Below are 11,530 nucleotides of genomic sequence, written 5' to 3' on the forward strand. Positions count from 1 at the left end.
CTTTCCATAAGTGTGTTAATCAAGCACCATGCAGTCTGCATTCATAATCTAGGTGCTTGATTTTATGCACCTGTGTAAAGGGACCTGATGAAACCTATGAATAATCTTGCTAAATTACAAAATTAATATAATTTAGAAACGCCTATGTCAAGATGATAATGCATTCCTTCTAAAATACCCTTGTATCATGATGACTGGCCATACTGTAATTATATAATAATATTATGTATATTATAGTATAAGATATTCTATATATTTGTCACACAGATGAGATCAGGGAAGAGAAAGAAGGAGAATAGCAATAATAAACAATAATGTCATATCAAACAATAGCCTAATGAAAATAAACAAATACTATAATATACAAACCATAAGAAACGCGTAATTAACTAAGTACATGCTAAACAGATATGAACAGATATTGCCTCTTGAAAGACCCAAAACTATAATTTTACACAGTGTGCCAGTCAGATACCTTGAATCTGTTGAATGTTAGTTTCACATTTTTTTAAGTCTCAATGTGTCCATTAGTTTACACAAAATTCACTAAAAGTCATTATTTAAGGGGTTATTTAAAAAGAAAAAAAAATTAAATGGGCTAAGCCCCGAATGTTTACAATGTCTGGCTCCGCCCCTGGTCCCTGCTTTGCAAAGTGTTGGCAAAGTGCCGTCGAAAATGGCAGCATTTTTTTTTTTTTTTTACTTTTCACTGAACGGAGCTGGGGGGGGGGGCACCCCCCCCCCACTGTTGTAGTACTCGAGTCCGAGACTCGAACTCGAGTCCGAGACTCGAACTCGAGTCCGAGTCATCAGCTAAATTTAGAGACTCGTGACTTGACTTGGACTTGAGCACTGATGACTCGAACTTGGACTCGGACTCGTGCATTCGCACTCGCGATGACTCGTCGAGGACTCAACTTTTTTTTTGTAATATATCATAAGGCTATAATTGTAGTATGTCATTAGGCTATAATTTGCTATATGATTTTAATATCTAAATTATTCGTAATACTAATTTTAGTTCAAGGGAATGTTAGGCTACTACTTCGTGTCGTAGGCTACATCGCAAGTCACATCATGTTCACATGCAAAGCAAACTAACATTAACTTTAACACCAAAATGCCTGGAGATATGGCCGCCAGGCAATATTAGTTATCATACATGACATAACATTACCTAAGATTACACTCAGCCTAGGCTAAACAACACACACTGCTGCTGGATAGCTGATCATCGTGACTTGGTGAACAGTGTTTTCCCTGACTGACGCGAGAAGCGAGGTTCCATTCATTCATTTTCATTCGGGGCGTGCCCTGCCGTGCTTCTGTCTGTTAATTTGCAGCAGGCTATTATCGGATGAAATAAAAATAAACCAAACGTTTTCCCGATCAAGATATAGCATACTTCTTAATTTTGGTGTCATAAAATATAGAAGCATAACATTAAATTGCCTAGTAGAGTGTCCATGTAGTGTCAATGTAGGCCTACGTGTCTGCGCAAGTGAAACTGACAAACTGAACCTCTGGTGGGTAGGCCAGAAACAACTATATTTAAAACCACGAATGAACTGGATTACTGTTACTGTTCAAACGAGCGATTTGATAGCCTAATCCACTGCACGAAAAAAAAAGGAAATAGCAACGTGTTCTATTCACACTACTATCCACACTACCTCTTACAAAATAGGCCTACTCCAACGTTCATCTAGCTCTTGTGAAGTATGAACTTCTACAACACTGCCTATACAATTGTCAGCAGTCAGTAACAGCATAATGTGACTTAATGGCCTGTGTGATTGGGATGTGGATTGCTCATTTATTATGAGTAGGCCTATAGGCTATGGTATAGCTATGGTATGGTATTCTATCCGATATAATAAATACAACACATTGGGTTTGGCAAGAAATTTGGCAATACTACTTTCACACAAGTGATGGCACCCCTGCTTGGAGACAGACGATTGTCCGTTTTGCTTTTAAGGATTTCATCTGCAATGGAAAAAAATGGAACGACATATAGGCTATGCTTACTTTAGTGCTGGACTTGGACTCGACTTGATCAATAGGGACTCGACTCGGACTCGACGTGGATCAATAGTGACTCGACTCGGACTTGACTCGGATGAGTAGTGGACTCGACTCGGACTTGACTTGGAATTTTTTTTTAATGACTTGGACTTGACTCGGACTTGAACACTGAGGACTCGGACTTGAACACTGAGGACTCGAACCTGGACTCGGACTCGAGGCATAGTGACTTGACTACAACACTGCCCCCCCCCCCCCCCCCCCCCCCGGCCACCACGTAGCTCCGCCCCTGTGTGTGTGTGTGTGTGTGTGTGTAAGAGAGAGATGCTCCTCTCCTCACCTCCCTTTGAGTCATGTCAGTTGTCAGTGATAATAGTTGGTTGTGATGTAGGCTATGGGAGAAGTCTATCAGGGTGGAATAGTCAGGAAATTAGACAGGCCAGTTATTTATATGGGACAAAAACCAGAGAAAGTGGGGTGAGGTAAGATGTTCAAAAATGTAGTCAGTTGTGTACAGGGGCGTATATTTGCGTGGGGACCGAAGGACGTGTCCACACCAATGTCAAATTACGAATGAAATCCCCACGAATATATTTAGGTTGAAATGGGGAAAAAAGCGTTCACATGCGCTACACAAAGAGTTAAATAATTTCTCACTTCAGTGCTGCGGATCATCTCGTACAGATCGTGTAATGTGCAGTAGCCTATAAGGTTAAATCGCGCTGATTTGAAGTTACCAATAACTACCAGTGAGCCACAGTCTCCTGCGCAGCGCTTCAGCTTCATTTCACTACAAGGCATATGAAGTGCGTCCAAATTCAACCATTCTTCTCTGTTGAACTAGGCTACTCATCACACATGTGTCACATGAAAGAGTCTTTTCTCAGCTTTTAAATGGTGCTAGCTAGCCACAATTTGCTGTGATAAACAGTTCGCGAGAAAAATAATTTCAAGAGATTTAATAATTATTCTTGCGCCCATCTCCACATCCATTCGTCTCGGTGGAATATACACACTCTTCATGCAACACATGACAAACCATATATCAGAATAAACAGCAGACCTTACCAAACACAAAGGTGTAATACATTCCCGTGTATAGTTAGCTGTTCCAGAGTAATCCGGTTTTGAAATAAGTTGTAGCAAAATGGTCTTTCGGTTGTAAGCATTTCTTAAAACTGAGCTGCGCTTACATCGCCTAGATATCTGTAAATATTAGAATCAGAGAATATACAGGCAGCTCACGGTTAAGAGTTTGTCAATGTAGCCTTAATGATTTCTTTTCACAAAATGCTAAGCATGCATTTAAGTTTCTTAAAACTGAGCTGTGCTTAAATGGGTCAATGCATGATTGCATAACAGACCAAATAGAAAATAAATGTTAAATATAGCCTACATATCTGTACATATTAAAATAAGATTATGTAGGCTACACAGTATAGTATAGATCAAGTTGGACAGTAGCACATTTTAATCATTGATAGTAGTTGGACAGTAGCACATTTTAATGGGGGGAGGGGGGGGGGGGGGGGTTAATGGGTAGTGTCCACCAAAGCTCAGACCAAACCTGCGCCTTTGGTTGTGTAAAATTAATTTTGAGAGAGAGAGCCACTAAGTTGGCCTTAAAGGTGCTGTATATTACAACGACTACTAGCGTTTAAATCATGTAGTGCAGTCAAAATTCAAAGTAGCCTGTCTCCGTCTTCCTCTCGCGGACTGCCAAGACTGCTGCTTAGGTATAGAAAACAAATTTTACACTTGAAATGAAATCTCGTCTGAAGCAAATGGTCAATTTTGAGTGACCTATGTGAAAGAGGTAAGGTTTTCCTCTCCTCTTGTGGAGCTCTTTTAACTTGTAATAACGCCAACATAACACAAGCAATCAAAGTGTTTATCTGCCATACAAATTTCCCTGGCAAATGACAACAGCGGCTCACATGAACTGTTAAAAGGTTGTCAACTTCTTCAGTGAAGCATTTTTGCAAAATATTAGCAGCTTCATGCTGCCAGAGCGGCTTTTCAGGTTTCCGATGCATTAGCCTACAGCTATAACGCTAGCCTACATAGCTAAGAAACTGACTGTGACAACAAGGTGTGTTTATTTCTCATTTAACTAATAAGTCTCCATCAAAATATATTTGGGGATGTTAAAAGATAGCTGCCTGCGTAGTGTCGGATAGCCTACATCGCACTGTTTGCAGGATAGTGGAAGTTCCAATCTTAACTGTTTACGTTACCACTTAGTTTGATGACAGTAGCAACATGCATCGCTGCAGTGCACACACTTGAAGTCCTACTAGTAAGGGTTTCAGAGAAATTGTCAACTGTTTCCATAAGAAAATAATACATGTGATGTACGAAACGCATTCAGAACAAGAAGCACAACACAGAAGGCTGAAAATGATATGGTGGTATGACAGAGAAGAATGAAACCCGCACCTATGTGTAACAAGCAGGGCTCCATAGCTCAGGGGTTAGAGCACTGGTCTTGTAAACCAGGGGTCGCGAGTTCAAATCTCGCTGGGGCCTGCGACTTCTTTTCGGCAAGCTTTTACGGCTAGAAATTAGATAGTAGCCTAGACGTGCGTGAAAACATGTGATTTTGGGAGCTAGTATGCGATCTTACAATAATACAGCAGTTACAGTAGTTTCAAAATACATAAATTATTCAAGCAAATTCGCAGGACTCACAGATTAGACATTAGATTAGTTTATGCCCAAACTCCTGGATTACATTTCGCTAATATTAAGGAATTGGATGGTTGTAAACTACTTTAAACTAGGCCTACTACTGTTTCTTGTTTACTTGTCTAGTTCACGTTAACAATCATACAATTTCTTTAGATATAATTGTATATTAGACTACATACAAAAGATGAGAACCTTTTTTTTTTTTTAACCCTGCACTTACTTATGATAGTCACTCCGTCCTTTCAATAAAAAACATATTTTGCTCGTGTAAAAAACACTGAACATATAATGGATGCAAAATACAAAATAAGAGTCCCTGAGTATCACATTCTGTCAGAGCCCGGATAGCTCAGTCGGTAGAGCATCAGACTTTTAATCTGAGGGTCCAGGGTTCAAGTCCCTGTTCGGGCGATACTACTTTTCATACATTTTTGTTGTTTCCATTACCAATTTTGATAATTCAATGTACACACAGTCAACAATACTGCACAGTTGTTGGTTTTTCCCTGTCTTCAAATGTTTAGCTTGCTTTAGGAAACTACTGCTGTCTTAAACGCAATCATTATTGCAACAGGCATATACTGTATACACCCAAAATGAGTTTGAGAGTTGAGGTAACTGCTGCATTCAAGAGGACTCTCAAACTCAGATTACCTTTGAACCACTTGTCAGATGGTCTTCTTAAAGAACCAGTGCAATAGGCATGATGCATGAGGGAGAAAAAAATCTCTCAAACAGTTAGGCCTATTAAAACCCCCTGATAAATATAGCTTGCTGTTACACATTGTAATATACAAATGTCATCTCAAATTTACTCGATAGCAATAAGGATGCCAGGGGTTCCCAAACTTTTCCACGACAAGGCCCCCCAAATACCACTAGGTTCTGGCCAAGGACCCCCTTGTTATTAAACCCATCGACAATACTACGGCAAATGTAAAAAATACATTAAGATAATCCTAATCCACTCTCCTTAATCCTAATTTTAGCACTTCACGATGGAGCATACAGTGTGTAAAAATAGCATTTGGGGTTTTCTGCTATATGAGAGCTATCACGCTACTATTACTCCCAGTCATTATGATGGAAAATATAATGTTCAGATATGCAACAAATTATTATAATGGCATTGTATAACAACCCTCATAGTAATAGGTATATTTTAAATGTTTCAAATGTATTTATTTGTTGCTTTTATTTTTCCTTCCAACTTGCTAAGGCCCCCCTGGCACCCCCTCGCGGCCCCCCACTTTGAAAACCACTGGCCGATGGCACACTGATGCTCTCTTGTGGACACAACTGATGTTGTTTGCAAAAAACAAATCTGTTCGGTGTCAAATGTACATAGGCTATTTTCTCAATATTAAGCAAACAAATTACAACAACAAAAATGAGGACTGATGCATTTGCATAAAGCAATTATTCCTAATTTCAGCATGATAACAGGTTCATAAAACTAGACTAGATCCATGCTGCCCTGTAGATGTTATGCAATGTTAGCTAAATCATCTTTATCCAACAATTAACTTGGACATCGGCACCATATCTGATTCAACCATATCTGATTCAATCATGGTTCGACAGTTGGACTAACTGTCCCATTCAATACATTCGGCTATATTTAAATACACTATTTTGTATGTTGGACAAAAGCACCTGGCAAATGCTACACATTAGGCTACCTTACCTGCAGAAAAAAAAAAAAACTATTCCCTGACCGGGAATCGAACCCGGGCCGCGGCGGTGAGAGCGCCGAATCCTAACCACTAGACCACCAGGGACTGAGAGCAGACAAAAACATGTCCATATAAAACCAAACAACATTAAACAACAAAACAATTCCTTCAGTAAGTCAACTAGCTCGTATAAGAAGGAATTACGTTTATAGCCTACAAGCAGGGCTGTCCAGCTACAAAAAACAGTCTGTGCTATGGATGATTTACCATCTTAGCACCGGTGACACCTAATTTAAAATGTTTTCTAGAGTGTAACCTACAGATGAGGTATTTGTAACTAGCAACCGATGCTAGACATTTTGTGGATTGTGTTACGAAACTATCAACTGCTGTAGCACCGTGCTATGAACAAAAAACGAATGTACAGCCCTGCTGCACGTGGTAAACTTAACACCTGCTAGGCCTAGCTATGTCAAGTTCTGTTGTAGACAGTAGTGGTGACGTTAACTAACTTGGTAGTGTATCTGTGCATGGGGAGCTATCAGTTCAAACAAAATTTCGACATCTGGGCCACGCACCTTTAACGTCAAGAGCGAAAACGAGCAAATTTGTGTTGGCAATGGCATCATAGACTGTAAAAGTTGGCATCTGTCAAGCGCAAGTGGATGAAACAAACAATGACATTATGTTCCAGCTAATAGGCATGTGCTAGAAAAAGTAACGTATGATTTGTGTACTAACATTAACCTTACAAACAGGATAGGGATATAGTCCGTGATTAATCTCAAATATTGCTAATTATTTAATCCTGCTATTATCATATATGATTGTAAGCTTTATTTCTGAGATCTTCCACTTGTTTAGTGGTAGGCTAATTGAAAGCATTAGCAGCTAATTAGGCTAGGCTACTTGATTAAAAATATGTCCCTTGTAACAATACTGTAGTTGTAACAAAATATATTTTATAACTAGTATTGCTATTGCTGTCCAGTATTTTCATGTTATATAGCATGCCAGGTTACATTAGTGTTGGTTTTCAAGTTAGGTACGATAATGTCAACTTTATGTAGCCTAATTTTAACAAGAATATTAATGTTAGCCAAAATTTTTACTTTAACAGTTTGTCAGCTCTGGTGTTAGCTATAGTAATAATTAATATTAGCTGGATAAAGGCAACATTAGCAAGTGAGTTTACAATGCCAGTTAAAACTCACCTTTTCCTTTAAATAACTGTTACCAATTGGCAAACAAATCCACTTAGTTAACTTTACCTCTTTTGTAAGAACTCTGCTGGGTCAGCCATCCATTGATGTCCGTTGAAGCTAGCTTGCTTAACAAAACGGCCCCTGTTTCCCGATTTTCGGATAATATTCCGAAAAGAACCATCCTTGCTTAACGATAACGACGGAGACACGCTCTTACGAGGGTTTTCTACGATTCATCTTACGATCGTTCGTTTGGTTTCTCTGACTGTTTCCCGAACATGCTCGTAGCGTGATTGCGTGAACGCGCGTGCATGCTCTGGGGAGCTGTCCACGTTAATAGTTCAGACCAACCACTGGGTGAGTTGCACAATTTTGAAAACTAACGTTAAGGGTTGTTTAAAGGACATGTTTGTGCATACCTGTAGGCAGCCACTCTGAAGTAGTCAAAGGCGATTCAAAACGAGTCAGAAAAGTCGAGACAGGGAAACAGTCGGCAAATCTTAAGACGTTCGTAAGAGGGACTTTACGACACTCTTAGGCTTAAGATGCTTTCGGGGAGCTGGGCCCTGGGCCCAGTGCTGCTTCACCATATTTGGTTCTGACAGTTTTTTAAGCATTTTTTTATCTTGAGATCTGAGAGGTCTAGGGGGAATATATTGTTCTAGCACATATCTGACAAATACTTTGGTCCAACAAACAAACAAGCAACAGAACTTTTAAAATCCATTCTGTACGTTACAAGAACCCAGTTCCCCGAAAGCATCTTAAGCCTAAGAGTGTCGTAAAGTCCCTCTTACGAACGTCTTAAGATTTGCCGACTGTTTCCCGAAACCATCGTAGCTTAAGAGCGTCGTGAAAACACTCGTAGATCTACGAGTGCTCCAGAGTTCTCGTTACCGGCTAAGAGCGTCTTAACAGTACTTCTCACTGAGGTCACCAACAGGACATACAGAGGAATTACAACTTAGAATCCATAATCCAATTTACGTTCCCATTCTTTATTGTGTTTACCTGTGATTAAGCAGATTTTAGCGTGCAAAATAGCATAGCCTACATTTAATGGTCATAATAATGTGATGAAAAGCGGACAAAAATGCAATCAAGTTATGACACGAGACTTTGCCAGAATAGTTTGCCATTATCTTTGCTAAGTGAGGGCTATATTTTATTAGGCCTATAAGGGTACAAGCAGAGAAAGGAACATGTGGTTTAGTCTGTAGGCCTACTGCATCAAAATCTAAGCCTACACATTTCCTCACTTTCTTACTCGACTTCTTTCTTATCTTCAAACGTGCTCTTAAGTGACACAGCGAAAAAGCATTGCATGGTGCAACAATCTAATTTTAAATAATTACAATTTTTTATGTCTGTGTGCGGTATATAACCTACCTGGGATGATTACATGCAGATGTCAAAGTGTTTCTATTTTCGTATTGATGTGAATTAATGTGTAGATCCGAAGTTTAAACGGTAGGCCTATAGCTGTGACGTGCAGTCACCTGACATCACCATCAAATCAGAGGATATTTCAGAACTATTAAGGTGGACAGCTCCCCTTAAGAGCATCTTAAGAGCAGTGCACGCGCGTTCACGCTATGAGCATGTTCGGGAAACAGTCGGAAAAACCAAACGAACGATCGTAAGATGAATCGTAGAAAACCCCCTTAAGAGCTTGTCTCTGTCGTTATCGGGAAAATGGGACCAGTGCAGGGACTTAAGTGTGGGAGGGACAGTTGAGAACTCTTGCAGCTGCATTTAGGACTGGAAGCTGCTTGGTGGTCTTTTTGGGAAGGCCTAAAAATTGTCAATTACAGTAGTCAAACCTACTAGAAGCAGAATGAGTTTCTCCAAGTCATGTTTTATCATAAGATCTCTTAGTCTAGCCATGTTTTCAAGGTGATAAAAGGCTGATAAGACAAAACAAACCATCAAGACAACAAAACAAAACAAGCAATCAAGACAACAAGACAAAACCAACCATCAAACATATAGGCATTCTCTCCAATGCCTCCTAAGCTTAGAGGAGTACCTCAAGGAGCTCATGGCTGGGTTCACTAGAGCTTCAATAATACTATTATGTGAGAGATCCAGGCGGCACATGAATTTCTAAGGACTGCCTCACAGGTTGGCACATTGGAGAAGACAAACAAGTAGCTGGCACTAAACCATCTAGGTAGCTGCATCAGCAATATCATAGTGTCATTGTAGGCAACTTTAAGCTTCTGCAAGCTGCTTTTCTTATATCTACACCAAAGATGAGCAGTATACATAGGTGTACAAAAGGCTTTAAACAAAGAGCATTTGACATTAGAAGAGCACATACTGAACTTGCGTAGTAACATGTTAGCCTGGGCATATAATTTGCAGCATTGACGATATATATCTTGATCATCACTAAGATCATCTGAGATTATATGACCAAGATACTTCACTTCTTTACATACCACAAGTGGGCTATTACACAGATAGAAAACAGGGAAAGTCAATTTTTTATCCTCTCTGCTTCTAACTATCATGACATTGCTCTTTTTTGCATTAAACTTAATGTCATACTCAAGGCCATATTGTGTGCATACCTTAAAGAGGCCCTATGCAACAATTTTAGCAAAAATGACCTTAATTATGCAGGTTGAGAGTCGTTCTGATGGTTCTACAACACTTTTTGGGTCGTTTGGTGGGTGCTTCGTCTCCCCCTAGTGCTTCTCCGCGGAAAAACCGAATATGCAACTTTCTGGTCACGGTCGGAACACATCCGGATGTAACTCGGCGGAAATACTCGAAAATGTAGTCAGATTTAGTCAGATTGTAGTTTCTAAGAAGACTGCAAAACGGACTCCGACTTGGCTTTGTTGCTGTTGAAATTGTAAGTAGCCTACCTTTGGGTGAACTTCGTTTTTGTAATGTGATTTTTGCTCGACCGTTTTATTGTGAGCCCTATGTGTTTAGCTTGGTTTATTGATGCTAGCTCGCTAGCTATTGGGGGTTTAGCGTAGCAGTCACTTGCTACCGAAGCTGCAGGGGGAGCTATGTCGTGAATAATGCGAGCCCAAATCAGGCGAAAACCCAGAAACAGCGAAGGAATAACCAGACCTGCATAGGGCTTCTTTAAGTAGTTGCTGCAAGCCAGCACTGCATGGACTAACAATGGGCAAATCGTCTGCATACACAAGATGGTTAATGAGAGAGCTACCAACAAGGCAGCTAGTAGTACACAAACTCAGTTGGATTGACAAATCATTCATGTATACATTAAATAAAGCCAGGGATAATAATCCCCCTTGACGGACACCATTTCATACAAAGAATGGGGAGGATATTCCACAGTCCCATTTGACCCTCATTGTCTGGTGACTGTACCAGTATACTAGAATTCTGATAATGACCTTTGGTACCCCTCTTTGCAGTAATTTAATAAATAATTGTCCATGGTTGACCCTATCAAACGCCTTAGAGGCATCTAAAAAACACATAAATACGGTCGTATTCTGATCCACATATTTTGCAACCATTTCCTTCAGCACAAATATACACATATCTGTGCCATGTTTCTTTTTAAAGCCAAACTGATTATGTGATGTTAGTAGAAAAGTATCAAGCCTGGTAATGAGGACGCGTTCCAAAACTTTGGATGGAATACTAGAAAGCGCTATTGGTCTGTAGTTGTCAATGCTATTCAGTTTCCCGGCTTTATCTTTTAGGACTGGAGCGAGCAATATGGAGAGAAGTGAATCAGGTAGCACCCCATGGATAAGGAGCCCAGTAAAGCACATTGATAATAAAGGACAGAGTTTCTGACTCTCATACTTCAAGTGTTCTGCATAGATATGGTCCATGCCACACGCCTTGTTGTTATCCAACATTGAGATTGCATCTAAAATTTCATCAGGTCAAATTACAAGATTCTCATTTGGTTCAATGTCATTTAACACA

General features: G+C 39.9%; 3 non-coding genes across 3 annotated transcripts; 2 read left to right on the forward strand and 1 right to left on the reverse strand.

The window, feature by feature from the left end:
- The first annotated feature begins 4,484 nt into the window (after positions 1-4,484).
- trnat-ugu (transfer RNA threonine (anticodon UGU)) lies at positions 4,485-4,557 on the forward strand. Its single transcript has one exon. It is a non-coding gene; the product is annotated as a tRNA-Thr (tRNA).
- A 500-nt stretch (positions 4,558-5,057) lies between these two features.
- trnak-uuu (transfer RNA lysine (anticodon UUU)) lies at positions 5,058-5,130 on the forward strand. Its single transcript has one exon. It is a non-coding gene; the product is annotated as a tRNA-Lys (tRNA).
- A 1,298-nt stretch (positions 5,131-6,428) lies between these two features.
- On the reverse strand, positions 6,429-6,500 carry trnae-cuc (transfer RNA glutamic acid (anticodon CUC)). Its single transcript has one exon. It is a non-coding gene; the product is annotated as a tRNA-Glu (tRNA).
- Positions 6,501-11,530: the final 5,030 nt, after the last annotated feature.

Source organism: Alosa pseudoharengus, unplaced genomic scaffold, assembly GCF_046254945.1.
Source record: "Alosa pseudoharengus isolate Yale_2024_CS ecotype anadromous, Long Island Sound unplaced genomic scaffold, YU_APseudo_1.1 YU_APseudo_1.1_scf_2, whole genome shotgun sequence".
Lineage (NCBI taxonomy): Eukaryota > Metazoa > Chordata > Actinopteri > Clupeiformes > Clupeidae > Alosa > Alosa pseudoharengus.